This window comes from Conger conger, chromosome 14 (genome assembly GCF_963514075.1).
Source record: "Conger conger chromosome 14, fConCon1.1, whole genome shotgun sequence".
NCBI classification, from domain to species: domain Eukaryota; kingdom Metazoa; phylum Chordata; class Actinopteri; order Anguilliformes; family Congridae; genus Conger; species Conger conger.
In genome coordinates this window covers 11,119,631-11,142,798 of record NC_083773.1, presented here as the reverse complement: position 1 = coordinate 11,142,798, position 23,168 = coordinate 11,119,631, and the positions used below count along the sequence as shown (strand labels likewise).

General features: G+C 40.7%; 1 protein-coding gene across 3 annotated transcripts in view; it reads left to right on the top strand.

The window, feature by feature from the left end:
• chl1b (cell adhesion molecule L1-like b) overlaps nt 1–23,168 on the top strand; it is an 82,942-nt gene that overhangs the window by 18,624 nt on the left and 41,150 nt on the right. For 2 of the 3 annotated variants that reach the window (XM_061219644.1, XM_061219642.1), the window contains exon 1: nt 8,353–8,482. The exons of the other annotated variant lie outside the window; for it this stretch is intronic. The gene's annotated coding sequence lies outside the window, so the exon portion shown is untranslated. Of the gene's footprint in view, nt 1–8,352; nt 8,483–23,168 lie in introns of those variants that run through there. 3 annotated transcript variants of the gene reach the window in all.

Sequence of the window (23,168 nt, the reverse complement as noted above, 5' to 3'; positions counted from 1 at the left end):
CAATCAGCCTAATCAGTCTAATTCATTTTTCAATCACTGGCAGTATTTACAGTATACGCTGGACAAATGCTAATTACATTTGTGGTTACACAGAAAATGTAATGTTACAATGAGCTTGTCGGTTTAGACCCTGTGTAGTTGTGATAGTCATGTATGATTATTTATTGATGTAAAGACGTCAAACCACTCATAGCGTTATACCCCCAGGTAACTGAGATTAAGGGCCGAGGAAACACTGTGAGCCGAGCTCACAGCCACACCACACCGCTGGGCCAAGCAGGAGTCCTGCTGTTTCACCAGAGACAAACCGCGGCCTTCATTAGCACTCATAACAACACAAGAGGCTTTTGAACTGTCGATTACAACCCTCTTAAGAGGCATTCATCGTAAATCCACTACATACCAGTCGCAGGGTTTTTAGGAGATTGTTTGCATGAAATTGAATTATTATACGGTTTAGATTAAAGTGTGAAGATATGCTGTAGGGGGTTACTCTGGGTTAATTTATTTTCGGTCTGGCATTTCCTCTCAAACACGCTGTTCTTTGGTTGTCCAGAGTGATGATGAAAAAGGTCAGTATTGAGGCACACCGCATTAAATAGCTCTGATTTCTTCTATTTTCCATTCTGGCACAATCTCAACAGCTTGACCCTCGTGAGCCTGGAAAAAATTTCAATGCTTCTCTCGAAATCACTTCTTCAGGTCTTTACTTACGAGCTGTCAGCAGGATACATACAGACGGAGTACACTTGTAAACACGGAGGCTATTCCGTGCACCAGTGATTCTAAATTCCCTTTCACTCCTGTCGTCCTCAGATTGACAGCCCTATGGAAATCTGATAAAAATCTGCTGTTTCTTTTGATCGTGGATACGGAATACCATTAAGAAGGAGGGATAAATGAAAACTACGTGATTACTGTACCTGGGTGTGCTTACAGTACACACAGTAACAGTGTAACAGTCGATTGAATCATCCAGACACACAAAAAAACACTTTCACAAGAACTCTAAAGCATAATGAGAGTGTTAATCAAATTCACTCATATGAGTCACAATTACTATATTGTGAGAACCGGATGAGTAACAGGGAATGTGACGTGTGAGTTTAGGTAGGGTGAAGGTATTACATTACATTATTAGCATTTGGCAGACGCTCTTATCCAGAGCGACATACAGTTGATTAGACTAAGCAGGAGACAATCCTCCCCTGGAGCAATGCAGGGTTAAGGGCCTTGCTCAAGGGCCCAACGGCCCAACGGCTGTGCTGATTTTAGTGTGGCTACACCGGGATTAGAACCACCAACCTTGTGTGTCCCAGTCCTTTACCTTTACCGTATTTCAGAACATTTAAAATATTACTTAGTTTATTTATCTCACCTTTCGTGCTATATGTTCGCTACATTACAAACAACATTAGCGTGAAAGAATTGAATCATATCAGACGTAAAACAGAAATCATCTATCCGAAGTATCTGCCTTTCGATCAAATGAGGTAAATTTTCAGAAATTAGGTTAACATGGTGCAGTTAGTTTAGCCATTTATTGTGTGGATGAATGTGAGCAGTTCATGAATATTAAGTAGAATTCTATTAACAACAGAAAGACTTTATGCGTTCTTCGGCTGTAATTCTCAGCTAAAACTTGAATGGGAAGCTCGCTTTTGCTCAACAGAATATCCATTTAGATGTAAGGAGTCAGTCGTGTATTCATGAGTTTGTTGTTTGCTTGAGAAGCAGGAAGTCACTTCTTCTTACTTTATGTCAAGTCCACCGTTTAAAGGAGACCTCACATAATCCCACAGGGGACTCTAGCAAATGCTGGAAAAAAGAGGAGCGCATAGCTCAAAAAACAAAATCTCCAGGGAAAACTTCACTTCACTTTCAAACTTTCCCCCCAACAATCCCAACTTTAATATGGCCCAAACAGTGCGATCTCTGGACCTCACATTAATAGAGCCTTTCAGAGAAGCGCTGAAAGGAGAACAAATGCTCTCATTCATCTGCTTCCAAAATGCTAATGCTCCTGGCTCTTAACACTTTTACAGGGTTTCCCATGTCATGGCATAGCGCAGTGTGCAGTAAGAGCAGCAGGTTGTGTAGGGGCCTCACATAGGCCTTCAGACAGGACATATGAAGGCCACGCTGAAGAGGGCAGGAACACACCAGTGACACTTTGTTAAAGTTATGCTCTGGGATCATGAACATGCAGAAATATAACATATGCACACAAAAACACTGACACAGATACACGTGTGCACACGCACACACACACACACACACACACACACACACACACACGCACACAGCACATGCACAAAGGGGTAAAACTCTCAATCCGCACAGAGTGACACTTCACTGGTTAAACTGAATTATTGATTTTTTTTTCTGAAATGCTATATAGAAGGAAATCTAGCAACCATGTTTGAAGTACATGCAGGTAAGTCCAATTACTGGTTAGCTGGTAAGCCATTTGGCTAGCTGGATTTAGCTCGACACCTTGGCCTTACTCATGTGGATATAAATATTGCCCATCCTGGATTGGATAGCTAATGTTCTTCAGAAAGCTGCATGTAGCTAGTCTCAGCATGGGCTATAGGATTTGCTGATATCTGTAATGCAAGCAAGCAAGCACTCTGTAATGCAAGCAAGCTGCAGCAATCCACAATGTCTTCCGGCCTGAACTATGCGCTATGGCAACAGCAGTTAGTTTGTTCACTTGATACATGTGTACAGCCAAGTTCACTTGATACATGTGTACAACTAGGACAACACCCTCGGCCGGTTATAGGCATAGGCGACAGAGGCGTTTGACTAATGTGCGAAACGTCTAGCGGGGTGGCAACCGTCTGGGGAGGCGTGCCAAACGAATGGGTAAAAATATATTCCCACGTTGCAGTCATGATATGATAGCCAGCAAAATGCCCACCCCTGGCTGCGAGTCCCTGACCACCTCCCTGCCCTCCGCAGTCTGCGAATGCCACCTTCACCCACGTTCCCCGTTTGCTATCTCAAAGGTGGAAGGAAGGTTTCAGCCATCCCTGAAAACAACGACAGCCACAACTGCAACGGGCTAATAATATCGACAGGCTAATAGTACAGGCCAAAAAATGCAACTACATCATTATATACGGAAACATACAATTAGGTTGTTCTTTTTGAATTAGGTCTAGGCTATGTTGAAATGTTGTTGTGTCTTGTTGGAATGTTACCACTCATTTGGAATTTTTTAATGATTCAATGTTAGAAGGGACTGTCCTGTGGAATCTGGACAGGTTGGTCACGTTAGTTTTCTTGTTTCCAGGGTATTCAGTTCTTATGAACATTGGGAGGATTATTTTAAACACAATACTGGTTTGAGAGAAATCCAGCAGAACTGAAATGTGGTTACACTGACTGGAATTGTTCCTCGAGGTGCCGTAGCAACATTTTACACATCATGGCTGACATTTAGCGAATGTTTTCAGAAAACACCATGAAGTGTTAGAGCTGCCACTCCCATGTGAACTCTGGTGACCCCAGCTGCTCACACGCATCGTCTTGACTGGTCTAGCTTTGTGAACATGCTTGCGCTTGACAGTCCTGCTAATATTGACAACAGCACACATTCCAGTTTGCCTTGCAGAGAAAATTCTATCAGAAAATGTCACATTCCTCAGTTCAATTAATAATAGTTAATAATAATTTTTAACTGCATGCATTTATAATGCCATGATCAATACAGAATAAAGTTTGACTGTAACATTTGGCCTGAACTCACATGTAATTTACAATTAAATACAAGCATTTATTTCCTCACAATAGCTAACTGCATACTGCCACACCCTTACAATCTACTTGTCAATCCGTGTTTATGAAAAGAAAAGAAAAAAACTTGATTTGTGTAATTTGCTATAATTTCGAGGCCATCTTATACCATTCAGCTGACTCACCCCAGCTCACTCAGATCACATGCTGGTTCTTGAAAAATATTTTGCTGGAATGGGAGGGCTAGTATGCTCATGCTGGTAGACACATCAAGTAGATTAAGGGCATTCGCTGAATCCAAAAATAATATTATTTAAATACATATATTGAAAGGTGCATTTCTCCTGTTACCAGATTGCATCTGGCTTCAAGAAATATGTGTGCACACGTTATTGACATTTTTTTTTTCTCTAACTCGCTGAGGCTTGTCCAAAGTTACGCACATGAAAATGCTTTTAAAAACACACCACTGTCTCCTTGCATAGGACCGGTTTGAATCGGCGTGATTATGCACAATTCAGCTAAAGCTTTAGAGAATGAGAAGACAAGAAGTCCATTGGCTGTGACATTTACTGTAATCCCAATAAAATCTTTCAGAGAATTGAAAGGCCTTGTGGGGATACGTCACTATAACAACCCTAGAAGTTTTAGTGCCTTTGTGGCCATCTGTGTGGTGTTGAGGGTGAACAAACAAACACCTTGTGGTGGAAACAGTACCGGTGCTGTTGTTTTAACTGAAGGCGATTGTAGACGATGGAATTGAATTCTTGCTTCTTCCCATTGCCGTGTCTTAATGAGCGCAGCAAAAAAAGTTGTCTGCAGGATAAATGTTGAGCAAACAAACGAACACAAAGAGGCAAGGAGGGTCGCGGCAGTTACATAAGGCAAAGAGCGAGACGGTGTCTGCAGCAATGCTACTGCACAGGGAACAGCAGCAGCCTCAGATCCTGAGGAAAACTGCATGTGAGCAAACTTCGCAGATTCCCCGCTGTTGGACAGAGCTATGGCCACGGTACTTTGATTGGCCTGCTGTGTCTCCCTGTCCCTGGACTTCACGCATTGCCCACTGGCAAATGCCATTCAAAACTTTATAGGAATTTCATGGAAATTACTAAGTGTAATTCAGCCAGATGTAATCATAATTGTAATGTAATTGATGCAAATGTAATTAATTGCCTGGTATGTTCACTATAAAGTTATGAAGTGCACAGCAGGTGGTATGCTAGAACATACATTGTGGCATACCACCCCCTGTATAAGGTAATCATGCAAAATTGTTTGAGCTCATGGAAACGCAGTATTAGCTGAAGGCTACTCGCTGTGCTTCTGATAGGACTTCTTTTTTCACATCTTCCATTTCAACTCAATTACACGCATAGATTTTCGCAGAACAATTAAGCAGTTCACGGCGGTGGAGCCGACTAAGTTTATTTACCCTTTGATTGCAGTTCCTGCTTTCTCCAAGCTTTCTGTATCGACTGAGAAATTTGATCTCTCATCAGTCAAACCCGGGGAAGAGAATGTGGTATCGATCCGTGTTTCCAGCACTGAGCTTTTGCAGCGTCCTATTGATGTTGATTAATTGCACCCTTTGTGGGTCTAGTGTCCGCAGCTCATGAGGATAACCCCTGCACCACTGGGTCAGACTGTGAAGTTATTGTCAAGTTATTGATACCGAATGCATGTCTGGTCATCCTCCAGCGTTAGCTGGAACTGGCTCTCAGAAGTGGTGCCTGTTAAAAGGACAGGAGGACATTTGTACCTTCCTTTGAGATGTGCATACTCATATGTATTCAAAAATGTATAAATCGTAAAAATATGACCATGTTCTTTTATGATTGCAGCAGGGACCTTAACTACCAAGTAGTAGTTCATGCCAATTTGATGTGTAAGGTATTTATTTCAAGAGCAAAGCTTTATCACAAAATGTAATACTCAATGAATTTGAAATGTTCAAAGCTTTTCTTATTAGCATACATGAATTTTGTATGAGCACTGTCTTGAGATGTAACCTATTTTCCTGTGCTATCCTATCTCTTTTACCCCTTGAGTGTTTCCCCAAGTGTTCATTTCGTGTTTTTATGATTTCAGTAATAAATTATTGGTTGTGATTAACATGTATTGGTTAACTGGAACATAATAAGTGCTTGGTAAATAGTGTGGGTGCTGTGAACATTTCAGCCTTTGTAGCCTCTAAGATAAAAGAGACTGACCCACACTAATATTTGAAGAGATCACCAAGTAATATTTCAACCTGACAAAGGGTTTCCTTTCCTTTGATAATAACAAAACAACAAATAAAGACCTGTTCATTGCGATGTTGTTCATTATTTTACCTGCACCCAACAGTATTGTTCCTTTTCATAATTGTCATACTGAATTCCATTGTATGAACCACTGAAGACATCATTTATGAAGCATACATCCTCCACCTGCTGTTAAGCAGCCCCCCCCCCCCCCCCCCCCCCCCCTCCGTGAGAAGAGTACACAGATTTACTTTACATGGTAGGCATTGAATTAATAAACAAATATTAGCCTAGGGGTGTGTGTATGTGTGTGTGCCCGTGCATGCGTGTGTTACGCAAACATTACATTGATTCAGCTCTCATGAAGCAACTGCATCCATATTTTTTGTTCATTTTTCCAGGAATACTGGATTTGTTTTGGATCTTAAATTAGACCTCAACCATAATTTGGCACACCCGACTACTCCACAGCAGCTCAGTGAGCTCTCTCGCTGTGGAGTGCGGTATGCTTTGTTGAGGCTGGACTGAAAACTTACAGGATGCTAGATCTCCAGGTGCAGGGTTGGCTACCACTGCTTTAGTTGTACACACAAAAGTCAATAAATTAAAAATAAAATGGGAGCAAAGAGTGACAGACACATCTATATCATTCTGATAGATGGCAAACTATTCTGGTGCAAGCCAGCAGAACTGCACATACAGTACATTAAACATTTAATTTCCACTCACATTGAAAACAGTATGCAAACTTCACATTACATCAAACTACAGTACAATCATCAGTTTCTGTGTGCTGAAATTGCACTGGACAAAGCTCCCATAGCTGGAAAGATTCATATTGTCATCTCTGCTGTCTAGTAGGAGTGCAGAGATGAAGCATTATTAAGTGTGTATGGATAGCAAAGAGCATGAATTGTCAATTTATCATAGGGTTGTCTGCCATGAAAATGTCATAGAACAGCATTTGAACTGTCAGCACACAGGAAGACGACACTATTGATTTACCGAGTGTAATTTCCGTGGGCAGTGCAGTCGGAATGGTGCAGATGGAAAACTGCCTGCATAATGAAATGCATTGCCGTGGTACTGTAAAATAGTTTATTAGGGAATAATTCAGCATAGATTCTGACCATGTGCATGTCTCGTATAACCTTGTAAAGATACACATGGGGACAAAAACAAACTGACCCTTGTTAGATGTTAACAGTCTGGATGGAACTACAAGAACAACAAGGAGGGACATAATAACCATTAATGACGCAAAGCACCAGTGACCAGTGCTAGTTTCAGTTGGGCTCGGAGATGCAGCCAAATTGTGATTATTCCAACATTTTATTATCTTCTACTTACTTTGCATCAGGACAATATCAGCAATGTCGTCTGTCTAATGAGGTTTAGATTTGGTTATCAGGTCATTGGGGTGAAATTCAGGATTCCCAATTAGCATGACATCTGACACACATGCTAACAGAGCACTTATGAATATTACATCACTTTCTGTCATGTCTGGAGCTCTACCTGCACATTTTATACATAATTATCATGCCATACCATGCAAGTTCAACGTAATCTAATAGTACAATGGCAATATCTGTCGTAATTTGTCCTGCCAAAAGGACAAACTACTTACACTACAGTGTAACTGTTTTGCATTTTGGGGTAGAAATAAGAAAATGTTTTTAAAAACGATTCCTAAATAATTAATAGTTTGCAGAATGCCGTAGTTATTGTCTTTAATAATACACCCGAGTGGAGAACACTGTGCGCTACCTTAATGGTGATTTGCATCAGCCCAGCATAGTTGCCTTGGGAAAACACATGTTGCAAGGCATAATTTGAAGTGAAATAGCATCTTTGTGTGCACAAAGGGGAAAAGCATCCACCATACCACAGTGACAGCTATCCGCAACATAATTATGAGCTGTTGTCTTCAGATCTGTACATTGTTTTTGCTTATATGGGCTATGTCTATAGTGAATATACATTGGCTTATGCACATACACTTAGTGAGAAATTTATTAGGTATAACTGTACACCAGCTTGTTAATGCAAGTATTTAATCAGCCAATCATGTGCAGCAAGTAAATGTATAATAGCTTGCAGGCATGGTCAAGAGGTTCAGCTGTTGTTCTCACCAAATATCAGAATTGGGAAGAAATGTGATCTAAGATCATATTGTGCTGTGGGTTGGATGTGCCGCACAGGGAAAAAGCTGTTCCTCCCTGTTTTTCTTCTTTTTTTTTTACTTTGTTTTAATTATTCCAGTAATTACACATGCTGATATTTTGCCCTTGGGTTTGCTATAATTCCCCACTTCCCCAGTACTGGTAATACAGGTTTGGGTGAGAGAACAGCTTCTGCATAAGGGTGGATTCTGTAGTGTGCGTGTTGTGTGTGCGTGTTTACACGCTTTGCATGCTTATGGATTACTCAAGACACACAGGAGACGCCACACTCTAAAAGACGTTTTACTGGACATGGTTTCTGCTAAGGTAAAGGCGTTCACTATCAATATCTTTCTCATCAGCTTGAATAACAGTACTAATATTTCTCTTTCTCTCTCTTTCTCTCTCTCATGCATTCACTATGTCTCGTTTCTAAAGTTCTCTAGCACTGAAGTGATTCAAGGAGGGTGAACGTAGGGGTTTCTGTCTGAGCCTGTAAAGGAGCAATAGACTTCCACCATACGCAGGGAATACAAAGCAACGCTATTCACTTTCCAGGCTGGTCGTTTGATGCAGGCTTGACAAAGGCATCCGTTTAAAAGCCCTTTGACTGGATGCTTAAATGTTCCTCTTTGTGCTTTATAAGTTGCAAAGATAACTTTCTGATTGTATGTGGTCTTTCATCTTGCCATGAGTCAGGACAGGGCCACATCTGTTTAAGGCTTTCAACTGAAAAACAGCAACATGAATCATTAACAAATTCCATATGGCATATTGCATTTTTAAATGATTAAACATGATGCCTATCCGTATTTAATATGACGATACTCTATATTGTATTAGGAATGAATGGAATAATCCCTGAGTACCTGCTGTCATGAAACTGATTTGATACTATGGTCTGGATTCAGTTAAAATGTTTCATTCACCTCAGTTTTAGGGGTTACTTTATACCCGGACAAACACAACTTGTATCTTTCATTTTTGGCATTGCGGAGCTAGCTGAGTTTGTGAAGAAGACAATTACATCTTTCATGTAATTGTGAGTCTGCGTTAAGGACAAAATATGTATGTCTCCACAGACAAACTAGGGAATGTATTGTGCTTTATTTTAATTGTGGCTGCATTTCTGTTGCGTGGCATTTAAGGATAGCACAGTTAGCTAGACACAGTCATGGTATGTGATCAATTTAGAGATACAGTACATGAGTTATTTGGAGGGTTTGTCCCAAATCGACCAGGCTTACATTATTTCCTTCCCATAAAAACCCCACATATTAAATTGCTTAGATAGGAAAACCAAATCTTGAGATATTTGTAACTCACAAAGTATGACATAAATATTTAAACAATATGATGAAATCACGTAAATGTTATGTACGCTATAGTTATGGATTCCCAAAAAACAGTTAAGCAGGTGAAAAATAAACACCATGGCTGATTTATGGAAAGAGGTCTTTCAGACCTTTAGGGGAATAGACATTACGTAGTACATTGTACTGTACCTGAATATTAATGCTTGGATAGCTGAGGATAGGATCATGTCCAGAACTCTAACACCAGGCCAGGTTGTGTCTGGCCAGTCTCCAGTGGAATGACATCAGTATGATGCATATGAATGGTCAGAGTACCATCTGACATTGGTGATATATATATTTTCCAACATATGGTATGTATTGTTCAGAAAATTGGATTTCTGTGTTCTGTATTTGGTCATCCATTCATAATGTGCTGTAGCCTACAGCATATCAGACTCTGAGTGCCTTTTGATTGTGATCACATTTTTCCTAGGTGTTGCACACAGAATATCACATGCATAATCTTGCATTCCATCCCACCTGAAGACAAGCTAAACAACAGGGTACATTGCATGCCTAGTTCAGACAGCCCAAGTCTTCCAGAAGTTTCTTTGATTGGGCTGTCAATTTTCATGGGATATATATATTTTTTAAATGCTGCCAGACAGAAGATACGTGCTTGAACATTGATATTCAAATCCAATACCAGTAGAATCTGATCCTGGATAGCCTCAGAGGTGGCATTTGGACAAATGAGAGATGAGATTTCTTGTGTTCAGATTACAATCATTGAAGTCGATGTTTTGGATTTGTCAGGAATTATTATTCCTGTCACATAAAAGATAGATCTACCTAGGGTGTTTGATACAGTGGTATCAAAAATGTTATCTGTGAGATAGCATTATTGTTAAAATGTACTCTTATTGTTAAAGTTTTGCCAATCGCAATTCAAAATGCATTTGCTTGCACTTCAGTGCTACAGCAACCCCACTTTTATCCTATAATTGCTGTTTGTATTGCTTCTACAGAAACGCAGTGCAATTGTTCAACATTGATGGTGTCGTTCTGTGTACACAGCTTAGTGTATTATGACACAGTAATACATTGTTATCCATCAGCGAATGCTATTCTTAAATGTTCTATATTTTGACAGAACTCATGCAGGTTTTTATTTCTTCGCTCTTCTATTGTATATCGCGGTGGTGGGTGGGCAGATACCACACCACTGTTCAGAAAATGACCTTGTATTTACAATTCTTGTCATTCTCACCTGTAGATTTTCTCATTTTATTGTGGCTGCTAGGTTAATTTCTGGTTGTTTATTCAACCAGCGCCAAACGGCCCAGAAATTGACATTCCAGCTGTCAGGAATTGAACTATCCATCTCAGTGCATTGAACATTATACAGCAGCTAGCTTCTGTATCGTAGTAGCGGTGTGTCACGCCACTATAGTGGCCCACTTTCAGCTCTGTGCATGCAGTAGCGATGGCTGATTAATGTTATCAATCACGTGTGCCAGAAGGAACATTTGCATAATAATTCAGTTTCTGTGTGCACTTTTACAGATTTTTTCCCCTAGGCATTTTTACCTGGAGTCTGTTAATTGGCTCACAGGAAAGTAAAATGGCTGAACATACTGCCAGAAAGGAGTGTCCTTCCTTCATAATGGATAACATAACTGTTGAATTTTCTATTTTATTCGGTTTCTGTTCTTGATGGTTATTAAGTTAATTAATTACGTTCTGTGTGAATATGCAAAAAGATCACATTTTGCCTCTTACTTGTAGCCTTGAACAGAGACATGATTATTATTTTCGTAACAGACTAGATAGTTTGCAAAGGATTCTTTAATATCACTGGAACTTTTATGTGGCAAGTCTGTACTTAGATCACTGGTACAAGAGCAGACTTTCACTACAAAAACCGACACCCCTGTTCCACCCCTGCTAGGTATCGCTATCATTAATTTCTAATCCAGAAATGAATCTTGATATGGTTTTGTAAATGTAATGTGTTATTCCGGTGAGATGCGTTGCATAATGCATGTTTAATAAGATACCGCTCACAGCCAAAAGATTATACAGGTAAATAATTAATGCAATATCTCAGCAGCAGATTTTACTGAGAATTCTTCTACAATTACAATGGTGTCAAATGGGTTATATAAGAATGAGAAATATATCAGAATTATAGTTCACAGTTAGAACTCCTATGTTTATATTTAGATTTATACAATCTGTTGCATGATTTCTCTTTTTTGAATCCATGTTGCAACCTTCTTGTACAGCAACTTGTTCAGAATCAGTGTCATTCACCAGTACACATACACACACACACACACACACACTAGTGAATGTTGGAGCAGATCACTGTTGATGCATAGAGGCTCAGCACACACACACACACACACACACACACACACGCACTGCAGTTGTCTGCTTTTAGTTGATGTGACATGTGGCACACACGCACGCACACACTCATGCACAGCGCTGGATAGAGGCTTAGCGCACACACACACACACACACATACACTAACGAATGGTGGAGCACTGTTGATGGATAGAGACTCAGCGCACACACACACACACACACACACACACTAACGAATGGTGGAGCACTGTTGATGGATAGAGATTCAGTGCACACACACACACACACACACACACACACTGCAGTTGTCTGCCTCCAGTCCACATGACAGGGGGCTCGGCTCACCCATCCACAGCCTATTTCCAATACAAGGCATTTTCCACTGGCGGATTAGCGAGCGCTCTAAATGAGTCGCCCACCTCAGCGGGCCGGTCAAAGTGCGGACGGGCAGCAGCTGTGCTTCCTTTAAAGTCCTCCGGTGTTCGTTTGGTCTCGCCATCCAGCAAACCAAATTACCAAATGTGGATTTCTTTGCCCTTCAGGAAAAAAAGCAATGTCTGGAATCCAAAAGAATTCATTCTGCCTGTTGAAAATCAGATTGAAGGCACAATGGCGGCTCTTGGCAGTGCAAATTCTGCCCCGAGTGGTATATAATAGGGCTCTCTTATCTAACGTGTAGGCCTGCGCCACTGCATAGCGATGACAATCTATACAGTTCTGCCTCCAGGTTCTTCCCATTAAACTATTATTGAACTGGATCTTTATATTTTTTAAGACGGATGATTTGTCACAGTTGCATGGCCAGGCCTGAAAACCCATACGACTGGTTTACTTATATGTACCCTTTTGTAGGCGAGGTTGCCATGCCTACATATTTGACTGAAAGCAGGGCCTGGTTATTTAATGAATTTGTCTTCAGCCCCTGTTTGCTTGGCCTTCTCAATCTGCTGTGTACACACTCTAAACATCTCAGGCCTAAAGAACCTCCACAGAAGACCTTTTGTGAGCGGTGACCTTTGGGGAATAACTTATTGATTCCAGGGGAAACATGATTGAAGTGGGTTCCAAGAGAATACTTCATTTGAATTAAAATATAGGAGTAATGGACTATACAGTATAGGGGTGTAAGTACATCTACATAACTTTATTTTTTTCATCATCCGGGTTCATTTTTAAAACGGGTGTTTCGTCCATGCCTACACGTGAGCCCGAGGACCTTGGCTTAAAGTGTTTCCTGGCTATGGTTTTCTGGGTTATCTGTGAGAAACAGGCCCGTGTTTACGATGCGTTTTAGCGGGTATTCATCAGGGATTCTAATCACGATGAGCAGTCATGTGACCGCAGCCGTGTTCACAGAACACGCCATCTGTGAGGGGAGCTGGCTGACGGAGCGGCGTGTCTGGCACAGGCACTCTCTCGCCTCGCCGTGGTTGGCTGCCAGCTCCGGCCTTTTGGGACACGGCTAGCTAGCTCAACGTGCCCTGTACCAGGGGCCCAACAGTTGGGTAATGTAGTGTTTAGGAAACTGCAAAACACACAGTTTTTTCTGTAAGCACGGGTTTAATTCAGAAACTCAAACCTTCAAGTGGTCCATGGATACCTGCTGTGAGAGCAGCTAATACAGTATTGTGCCAACAGTCACACTTTACAATAAGGCTGCATGAATTAGCATAAACTAATGCAGATGTTAACATGAATTAATGATGTACAAATACATTAATTAAGCATGTCACTAACTTTTTATTAGTTCTTGTTTTTTTTCAATACTATTTTATGTGTTACCATAATATTTATACAGTAGCAGACCATGGGATAAACTTACTGTATAATTATTTAATGTAACATGGAATGAAACAAATACATTATTTTTGTTCCATTCCAATATTAATTTACTCATGAGGTTAACATTAAGAAAGCTGAACAGATTAACTTCTAACAACTACATTAGTTAATACCAATTATTGTAACACTATTGTAAAGTGTTACTGTACTGTTTCTTTTCATGAACTGAGCATACTTCGACCGGACAACACAAAAAAAAAGTTTCGTTTAAAATTTTGTGAACTACGTTTCTGCCTCACCTATGGAAATGAACCTGGAAGTAATTCAAAAGCCTATTAAAGTGTCAGGGATAATTGAAAATTGCATATAAACATGGGTGATTACAATTCTGGTATTTGAACAGTAATATGTTTGTCATTAGACCTGTGCAGCCATCTGGGATCCAGCGAATAAGCAGTTCAAAGCTGTTCAAAGGGCACAGGAAGTTTATAATTCTGATCAACCACTCAAGCTGTGAGCCCAGAGCACCTGGAGCCGGATGTTCGGAACCAGAAAGGAGGAATTTAACAGCAGTAACTGTAACAAATACTGTACATCAACCTAAAACACAAGAGCCCCTGCTTTAATAATACAGGTACATCAAGTGCCAGAGCTAGTGCATATAAAATATAGGCTTATCTGAATCAGTTTTCATATTTTAAAAACCCTAATGCAGGCAGTACACATAGGAAATCTTGCATGAGTCTCGCATGACGAAATATAGATGAAAATTGAAGAAGTTGTATGTTACATGTTTATTAGACTTATTTTTAGTCTTATTCCACTTAAGAGGTTTGACACGTTGCATGTTCAGAGATGCTCTTTTGCATACCACTGTTGTCATGTGTGGTTATTTGCGTTACTGTCACCTTCCTGTCAGTTTTGACCAGTCTTTCTGCTCTGAACTCTCTCAATAACAAGGTGTCTTTGCCCGCAGAACTGCTGATCTCTTGATTGTTTTTTGTTTTTCTCAGCATTCTCTGCAAACTCTGTTGTGCGTGAATATCCCAGGAAATCAGTAGTTTCTGAGATATTCAAACCACCCTGCCTGGCACCAGCAATCATTCCACGGTCCAAGTCACTTAGATTACATTTAGTCTGAAAGCTGAACCTCTTCACCACGTCTGCATGCTTTTATGCATTTAGTTGCTGCCACATGATTGGCTGATTAAATATCTGCATTAACAAGCTGGTGTACAGGTCTACCGAACAAAGTGCTCTGCGAGTGTATAATACATTTTAAGCACTGCCATTGCTGGTGTACATTCTCATTCTCATCCTCAATGTCTAAATAGGGCCCATAGAAAACTGTGTTAGGCCAATACATAGAGCACTCTTATACATGCAATCCAGGCAGAAATATCAAGTATATTAACATAAGAAAATACATAAAATAGGATTTAGTTAAGGTTAATCAATAAGGTAAATGGCTGACTTAGCATGTTTCACCCTTCTACAAAAGCTATCTAAAACTGTCAGATTCACTATAGCAGAGTATTAAAAAACATTGCAACTTACATTTTTGCTCTGTAGCTGAAATTGTAATAAAACAACTCAATGTAACCGTGAATCATGTTTATGTAATACATTTTATGCCACTGTGTCGCATTCACTTGGAAAACGTTGTCTGAACATGCCTCCTTGTTATCGTACTTCATTTTTAGATTCTGACTGTTCAAATTTTGCCAGTAGCTTTTGAGGCACTTTTCAAAGGTAGTTGAAACATCTATCAGCCCGACAAGCATACATGGTTGTTTGGACACGTCTGTTCATATCATGAGGAATTCAGTTTTGTGGCCGAAACCAACAGCTGTCTCAGTGATCTTTCTGGAATAGGAGCTCTCCTGAATGTCCTTGTGCATAAGTATGGGAGCTTTTAGCTTAAATAGAACATATAACAATGGGAAATTACACTTCAACATGCCAAAATATCTTAATCTCAGAATTATAACAGAAATGGAATATGCTAAAGTCTTTTGATTAATGGTCCTTAGACTTTATCGGTTAGCTTAAATTTAATTGCAGTCCAAAATACGACAGCCCGAAGGAGAAATGGAAATATGGGTGAAGAGAAGCAGTGTAAATTGTACTGTGCCTGCTACACAGTACAATGGTAGCACTAACTAATGGACCTGTGGTAGTTCATCATAACACAATGCATATGATGTGTGCCTTAGTTTGCAAGGCTGGCCATAAATACAGTCCACAAAGCACACAGATTACTATCTTACAAGTACACTTAATAGCCACAAACATCCCAGAGAAAGCAATTGAATCATATGGAAGATCATCAGTCAACGTCAATCTGAAGTCAATTTACTTCCAAGCAACATGGTTGTGACTGTCTTTCTTCTTGGAAAATTCCAGAAATCATATCATTATTGTATATTAGAGGGACTTAGATTTAGCCATACAAAGCAGATGATTTGTATCATGACATTATACACAAATGCCATGATTTGTCTTTGCACCTGAGGAACTTTCCAGTGAAGCTAGTTAGAGTGGGGCATGGAACTCAACTCCTGGGGAGGGGAGCTGTGAGCAGAACTCTGTGACATTAGCTTTTGCGGTCAACATCAATCAACCAAAAAGAATGTACAGATAAGGTGTGTGAATAAATTATTGAAACTAAGATGTCACTTTGCTGTAAACTTGCAACTTCAAAATAAAAAAAGGTATAATCATTGGTTTGGGGGGCAAACAATGTGTCTCCCCTTGTACCATTCCTAGACCTTATAGTAGGTCATTTATAACTTGCAGCAATGTTTTAAAATATTAATAGTTTTTATTATTATAGTAGTAGTTTTCATTCTGTTTTACTGCCTGCTTCCAGGTCACTCTTCATTAACGGCCATAATCTCCATCTGTGTGACTTGTCATTTTAATGGCATCTTTGTTGCTTTTGATTAGTCAATGGGGGAAGTGTTTGCTTTGAATTGCTAGTTGAAATGTCCAATGTGCTAAACCTTTGCTGGCAGAGGTGTGTAGGAGTTGGAGCAAGCAGTCGGAGGAGTGTTGGGTAGCCGTTCCAAATGCAATGTTAGGACTGTCAGACCCTAGTGCACACACACTGGGCTGGCAGCTTGTCCTGGTACCTCCCTGCATCCCTCCTGGCCAAAGCTGAGATGCTCACAGGCATGAGATTTTGTGTTTATAAGGCTCTGTCGGACGATTACTTTGCTCACTTCATTCCAGAGTCACTAAATGAATGTTCCAATATTCTATGATTAATTCTCAGTGAGGTGTGTGAATATTCATTATGTATCACAGTTTGACAGAGTTTAAACAGCTAGTTGTTGTAGACACAACATGGCGTGTGTGTTTGTGTGCATGTGTGCATGTCTGTGCATGCATACATGAGTGTGACTCACAAGCCTGTAAAAAACAAAACTACAAATATATCACTGCATCAAAGACTTTCCCCCTGAAAAATCTGAAAGTAGAATAAATGCAAATGCTTCACTGTATAAGATGCATTTTTATACCCACAACCCCACAGTCATGCCAGGGAACAGAAGGCAACAGAAATAACCTTGCTGAGTCCTACGCAAACAATGCTTCCCAGAAAGCATCTCTCTGGTCATTTCTGCTGCCGTTTCACGGCTCACATCAGCATAATTCAAGCGAGACGCCCCCCCCCCCCCCCCTCTAGATCCAGCCCTCTAGTTCCCTCCATCTCCTTTCCCCATTCTCCCCCAGTATATCCCCAAGTCTGAGATCCTGCTCCACACCATATATCATACACGTCACCAGCCCTCCCCCAGGATGGTGATAGAAACCCCTGGCTTTCCGGTGGACCGTGCAGCGGGTATAATTGGCTATCTCAGCGTTGTATGTTTTGTCAGCAGATCACACGCACTTTGCTGGTTCCCATCTGTGCAGGCTTGGACTGATTACCAACTGGTGTCAATCCACCACACCTAACCAACCAGTGGCTCTCAAAATCCTATTATCGTTCTAATCCAATTGGCTCGCAGCTTTGAGCGAATGGGGAACATAAATTACACACGCCAATTGCCAAAGACATTGATATCTTCAGTTTAAGTTATGTTATGTTATGTGGGGTGAGATCAACACAGATTGTATCCACAAAAAAAAAAAAAAAAAAAAAAAAAAATACTGGACATGATGCATCTTCCTCTATCTATCAAAGGCATCCAGGACATGTGCTCAGCATTAAGAATTAAAGGAAGTGGACATACCTCACAGAGGACTGTACAGAGACCTGTCACCAGATAATTTACTCACAACTCTTTGTAATGTCCAAAATGCTGCCTGTGCACATGCTGTGGTTTCTGTTTTCCACACTCTCTACTACAGCTGTGCTGTCAAATGAATGCTGATGTTTTTAAACATAAAGTGTACATATTTGTAAAGGCAAAATCCAAAGGGAGAAAATGGAGCTTGCTCATCTGCCATTCCTATGCTTTTCCTATCCCTTTTGTACACACCCAGTGAATAGCCTTTAGACCTGGCTTTGTTGGAATGATTGTCAGTGGCTTAATGAGCTTCTTTGCCAAGTGAGAGGCTTTGGCAACATATGTCTCCGCACTTCCTCCTAACCGAGGGGCACGACACAAAGCGCCTGGTTAGAAAACTGTCCCTGGATATCGTCACACATATTACACTTCCTGCGTGCCGTACTCCGCTTTCACTAGGATTGACTGCACACGAGGGAAATTCTTGTTCAGACCCTTTGGGGGGAGATCGCTGAAATGAAGTCTTCTGTTGTAAGTAACACCGTTTTTTTTTGACAGTGAAAAGGGCAAGATTTGCTGTCATTATTGCGTGGAGGTGGCGCTCGTTGAGGACTTTGCGCGTTTTATTGCTGAGAGCATCCGTGCTGTCATCTCCCTTGCGCTTTAACTGACAGCAGCGAACCTCAGGCTTCTCCGAATTCACACGCTGAATACACAGAGCTGCGTTGTTTTGAAATTGAAAGAAAAGAGCGGGTTGCTTGGTTGACAATACCAATGGAGATTTTGTTCACGCTGATTGGGTATTAATTTCGAAACTAACGAGTAAATCCTTTACAAATAAGTTGCTGGTTAGAAAATAACGAAAAAGACGGCTAAGAAATTAAACACTCGAAAGTCAGCTGCTTCTCCTCTCTCCATCAGTTTTTTTTAAATGTAGCCTACTATACGTGTTAGAATGCCCCGGGAATTTTAAATCCATGTAATCGTATATTTATAAATGACTTATTTTTTACCATTTATTACTTAAAACCATGTATTGGTGAATAATACCCCTCTGGCTCAGATGCTGTAATGCTTTGAGGTCATCTGGGCTGAACTAAGTCCTGATAAAGAGCCTTTTCACAGTTGGATTCTGTCCTGCATGTCTTGTGTCATGAAAAAACATTTTAGTCTCATTCCACAGAGTGTCTGAATTTTATGTGGAGATGTGTTGTAATGTACTATTTTGTAAAATATATTACTAGGTTTTACATTATTATAGTAATCTTTTGAATAATTAATGGAAATACACGTTTTAAGTCTCATCACGGGAGCAGCACTCTGCGGTTAATTCTCTTAACTGCTTTGTTATTCTGTGAAGGAAGAACTATATTTTTGCTCATTTCTGGCATGTATTTCAAACAGAGAGCTTGAGGGATACTGTGCAGATGCCCAGCTGCTGTTGAGAGGAGGAAGTAGTGTACAAAATGCACGTAATTTGTCAAGCATAAATCATACGTAGGAAATGTGTCTCATGTAAAAATATATATAAATAAGCAAATTGATAAATAAATGAGCAAGTTAATCAATTCATTAATTATTTAATTAATAAATACGTTTGCAACATAGGCTATTGGGAATGCTAACAAAATAGCCCTTTAAATCTTACTTCATTCAATGTATTTCTGTCTGTGTTTAGAAGTAAGTATTTTCCTCTGTAGTACAAAGTAAATTGCTTCAGGCTTCTGACGGAAGAAGGGATTTGGGATATAAGTACCATCCATCATGCCCTACATTGGCAGGGCTTTATCCTGGGAAATTACCAACATCAGTCAGCTCCCGAGAATGAGCAGAGCGCGGACCTCGCCACTTTCGCTCACACAAAATTATATCCTTGTCTCGGCTGTCCCTGTTTCACATCCATTACGCCCCAGGCCACTCGTTTAGTATCAGAGAATAACATGATCTTGGTCCACGGTGAGCTGCACTCCCCTGTGGCTCACAACTTCAAAGAGACTTGAGAAAGGAAACATTGCTGATTCAACAAAATGGTGCAATTGATAGTTAGGGCAGTTTGAGTATTAAACATGACACGGTTAATGATTTAATGGGCACTTTGTTTGCACCTACTCAGGGCCCTGGAGCGACTGGCCCTCACTGATCACTTTATTAGGTAGACCTGTACACCAAATATCTAACCAATGTAGGGCGGCCTGTAGTGTAGTGGTTAAGGTAAATGACACGCAAGGTCGGTGGTTCTAATCCCGGTGTCACAATATGATCCACACAGCCGTTGGGCCCTTGAGCAAGGCCCTTAACCCTGCATTGCTCCAGGGGAGGATTGTCTCCTGCTTAGTCTAATCAACTGTATGTCGCTCTGGATAAGAGCATCTGCCAAATGCCAATAATGTAATGTAATGTAATCAGCCAATCATGTGGCTGATTAGATAAAAGCAAACAGTCTTGGTCAGCAGGTTCAGTTGTTGTTCAGACCAAATATCAAAGTGGGGACAAAATCTGATCTAAGTGTCTTTGACCAGAGAATGATCGTTGGTACCAGAAGGGGTGGTTTGAGTATCTCAGAAACTGCTGATCTCCAGGGATTTTCACATACACAGGAATGAGAGAGGTCAGAGGAGAATGGCCAGACTGCTTCAAGCTGACTGGAAGGCGAGAGTAACTCAACAGTGACACAACAGTGGTATGAGCATCTCTGAACATGCAACACCTTGAACCTTGAAGGGAATGGGCTACAGAAGAAGACCAATAAGTCTAAAGAATAAGTCTAATAAATACCCAATAAAGTGCTCACTGTGTTTTCTGTGACCCCTGAGCTCTTCAGCTGCTGAGCAGCATTCTGGGGGGCAGGTTTTGTCCATTTATCTGAGTTTAATGTTTGTCTAGGCATCTGTACAGTATGGGGTGTTTCCTGTGTTCCGGAGCTGAATAGAAATGGCAGTGTGCAGGTGTCCGCATTCTTCTTCATTTGTGGAATGTGGCCAGAGGCTCTGAAATGAGTGTGGAACAGTTTTGTGTGCCCTTGAGAAAGGGCAATTGTTTCACTGTATACCCAGCCTTGTCCTGTAAATAGAAAATGTGTTAAATGCTTCTAACGTGCAAATGTTGGACACGCTGTATAAACATCTGCTAAGTGCATAGCGAATTGTAATATGATTCACTGCCAAATCATGCAATTTCTCAGATTCATTGAATCAGAATCATTGAATCATCTGTGGCAGTTTTTTGTAAATTATTTAAAGGCAACAATGTTTGAATGGATGAAATAATATCTTCAGTAAACAGTGAGATGCTTTGCTTTTGCTTTTTATAATTTACATTAATAATGCCACTGTTTATTCACTGATAAGATCTAAAAGGATCTAGATATTTGTGCCAGGGACAAGAAATTGTGATAGGAAACAGGGGAAATGAGAACATTTACCACCTCATTAGGTCAATAAACTATATTACTATATTACCTCTTTATGGAAAATAACTATACTTAAGACAGAGAGTCGTGCTATGTATTTTATATTTAATATCTCACACATGCAATGGTGAGACATTTACCCAGTGCAAAAAGATGATCTCAGTGATGTTGAAAAAGTGCTTATGCAGAATCCCGTGGAACGCTGTGGAACATGAAAGTCCCCAGAGCAAAGTGCTGGTTGACCAGTGAACAGTAACAGCCCCGTGAGGTCACATTGCTTGTGGTTAACCAAGAAGACTCCATCCATTGAGTTGTCACCGGAGACTTGTCACATTCGGTTGTTGGTCATCGTGGGGTCACTCAAGGTCGGCGAGAGAGTTCACGCATCCGCTGGGGAGGGGAGTCGGGAGAGTCCCCAGTTCATTTGTGCGACTCTACACCATCCATCTTCATCCTCCACCGGTCCTGCACTCCGTCTAATGCTCTCTCCCTCCATCTTCCTCTCCCTCCCCCACTTTATCCACCTGCCGCCAACACAGACTGCTGAAATATTAATGCTATTGTAATTGAACTGTTCACTTGCTGGCATGCATGCGAAAAGGAGCGAGACTGAGCCAAATCTCAATTAGACAAGCTTATTATTTAATATCGCTCTAACTTCCTAATCTCATTAAGGAGGCGTGCTTCTGTTTTGCCGCGACTGCGGACGTTTCAATAATAAATGAATCGCGTTCATGAGCGGAATCTGTGGGAATTTTTCAGATCTTGTTTGTGCTGTGAGGACCTCTGTTAGCTACGGGTCAAACTGGAACAAATGACAAATTAAGCAGCAATGCGACGGTATATTTTAGCAGAGTCAATTAGCTGCACGGCATGGCACGATTCAACAAGTCACATCGGGGCCTACATCACGGCCGAGAGACTAAGAATTACAACAGGCGGATATTCAGCCATGGTAGAAAGAGTAGCAGAACTCGGGCGATGTGGGAACAACAGCTGGGTAGCACTGAATCACAACAAAATGGGGACCTGTCGGGAGAGCCAAAAGGAAGAGAAAAACACAACAAATTATCGAGCGCAGCGCTGTGCAGATGGACTAATTACTTTTTAATGTTAATTCATTCCTCCATTATGCTCTGTAATATGGCTGAAATTGGGATGCTATCGTGGTAATTATCTGGAGAGCCGGTGGAGAGTGGCGTTCCTGTGTTCCAGTGTAGGTGGTTTTGGGACGCAGAATATGCTAACCCAGCCTGACGAGGTGGGATGTACCTAATCCTATTACAGGATTGCAGATAGAATACAGTGCGCCATACGGCCTGCAAGGCTTCCCAGCTTTCAGTGAAATAGGAAATTAAACTGTATGTGAACCCTGCCTTGTGGCTACAGGGATTGTGCTTCATGCAGCACTCGAAACAGGAATGAACGGAACATGCCGGAATCATACTGAAAACACTTATGACATTCTTGGCTGATGTTCAGTAAAGTTGCAAGAAATGCAAAATAAAATAAAAACATGTTATTTCCTGCTGAGTTGAGCAGGAAAAAGGATCTGAGGGTGACTGTGTAAAAACTGCTTAACCCAGGATTTATATTGGTTTATAACACGGTCACAGCTTTCAGTCTGGATTCAACATGTGACCTAAACTTGGCATTCACTATCACAAACAATCTTAATTTTCTGTACATTATGGGTATCTCTTACTTTCCCAAACTGTGTTCCTGCATATCATAAAAACAAACATTAATTTCAAATTTAAGCTGAAATGTTTGTTGAACCCAGGCATTAATTGTTTGGTATGAGATAGAAATGAAACTATGGAATGGTGGCTGATATGATGAATTGAAGGAGTGTTGGGACGGCAGCCATTTTCCCTGAGCTGGGAGTGGGCGACTTTGATACAGCAGGCAG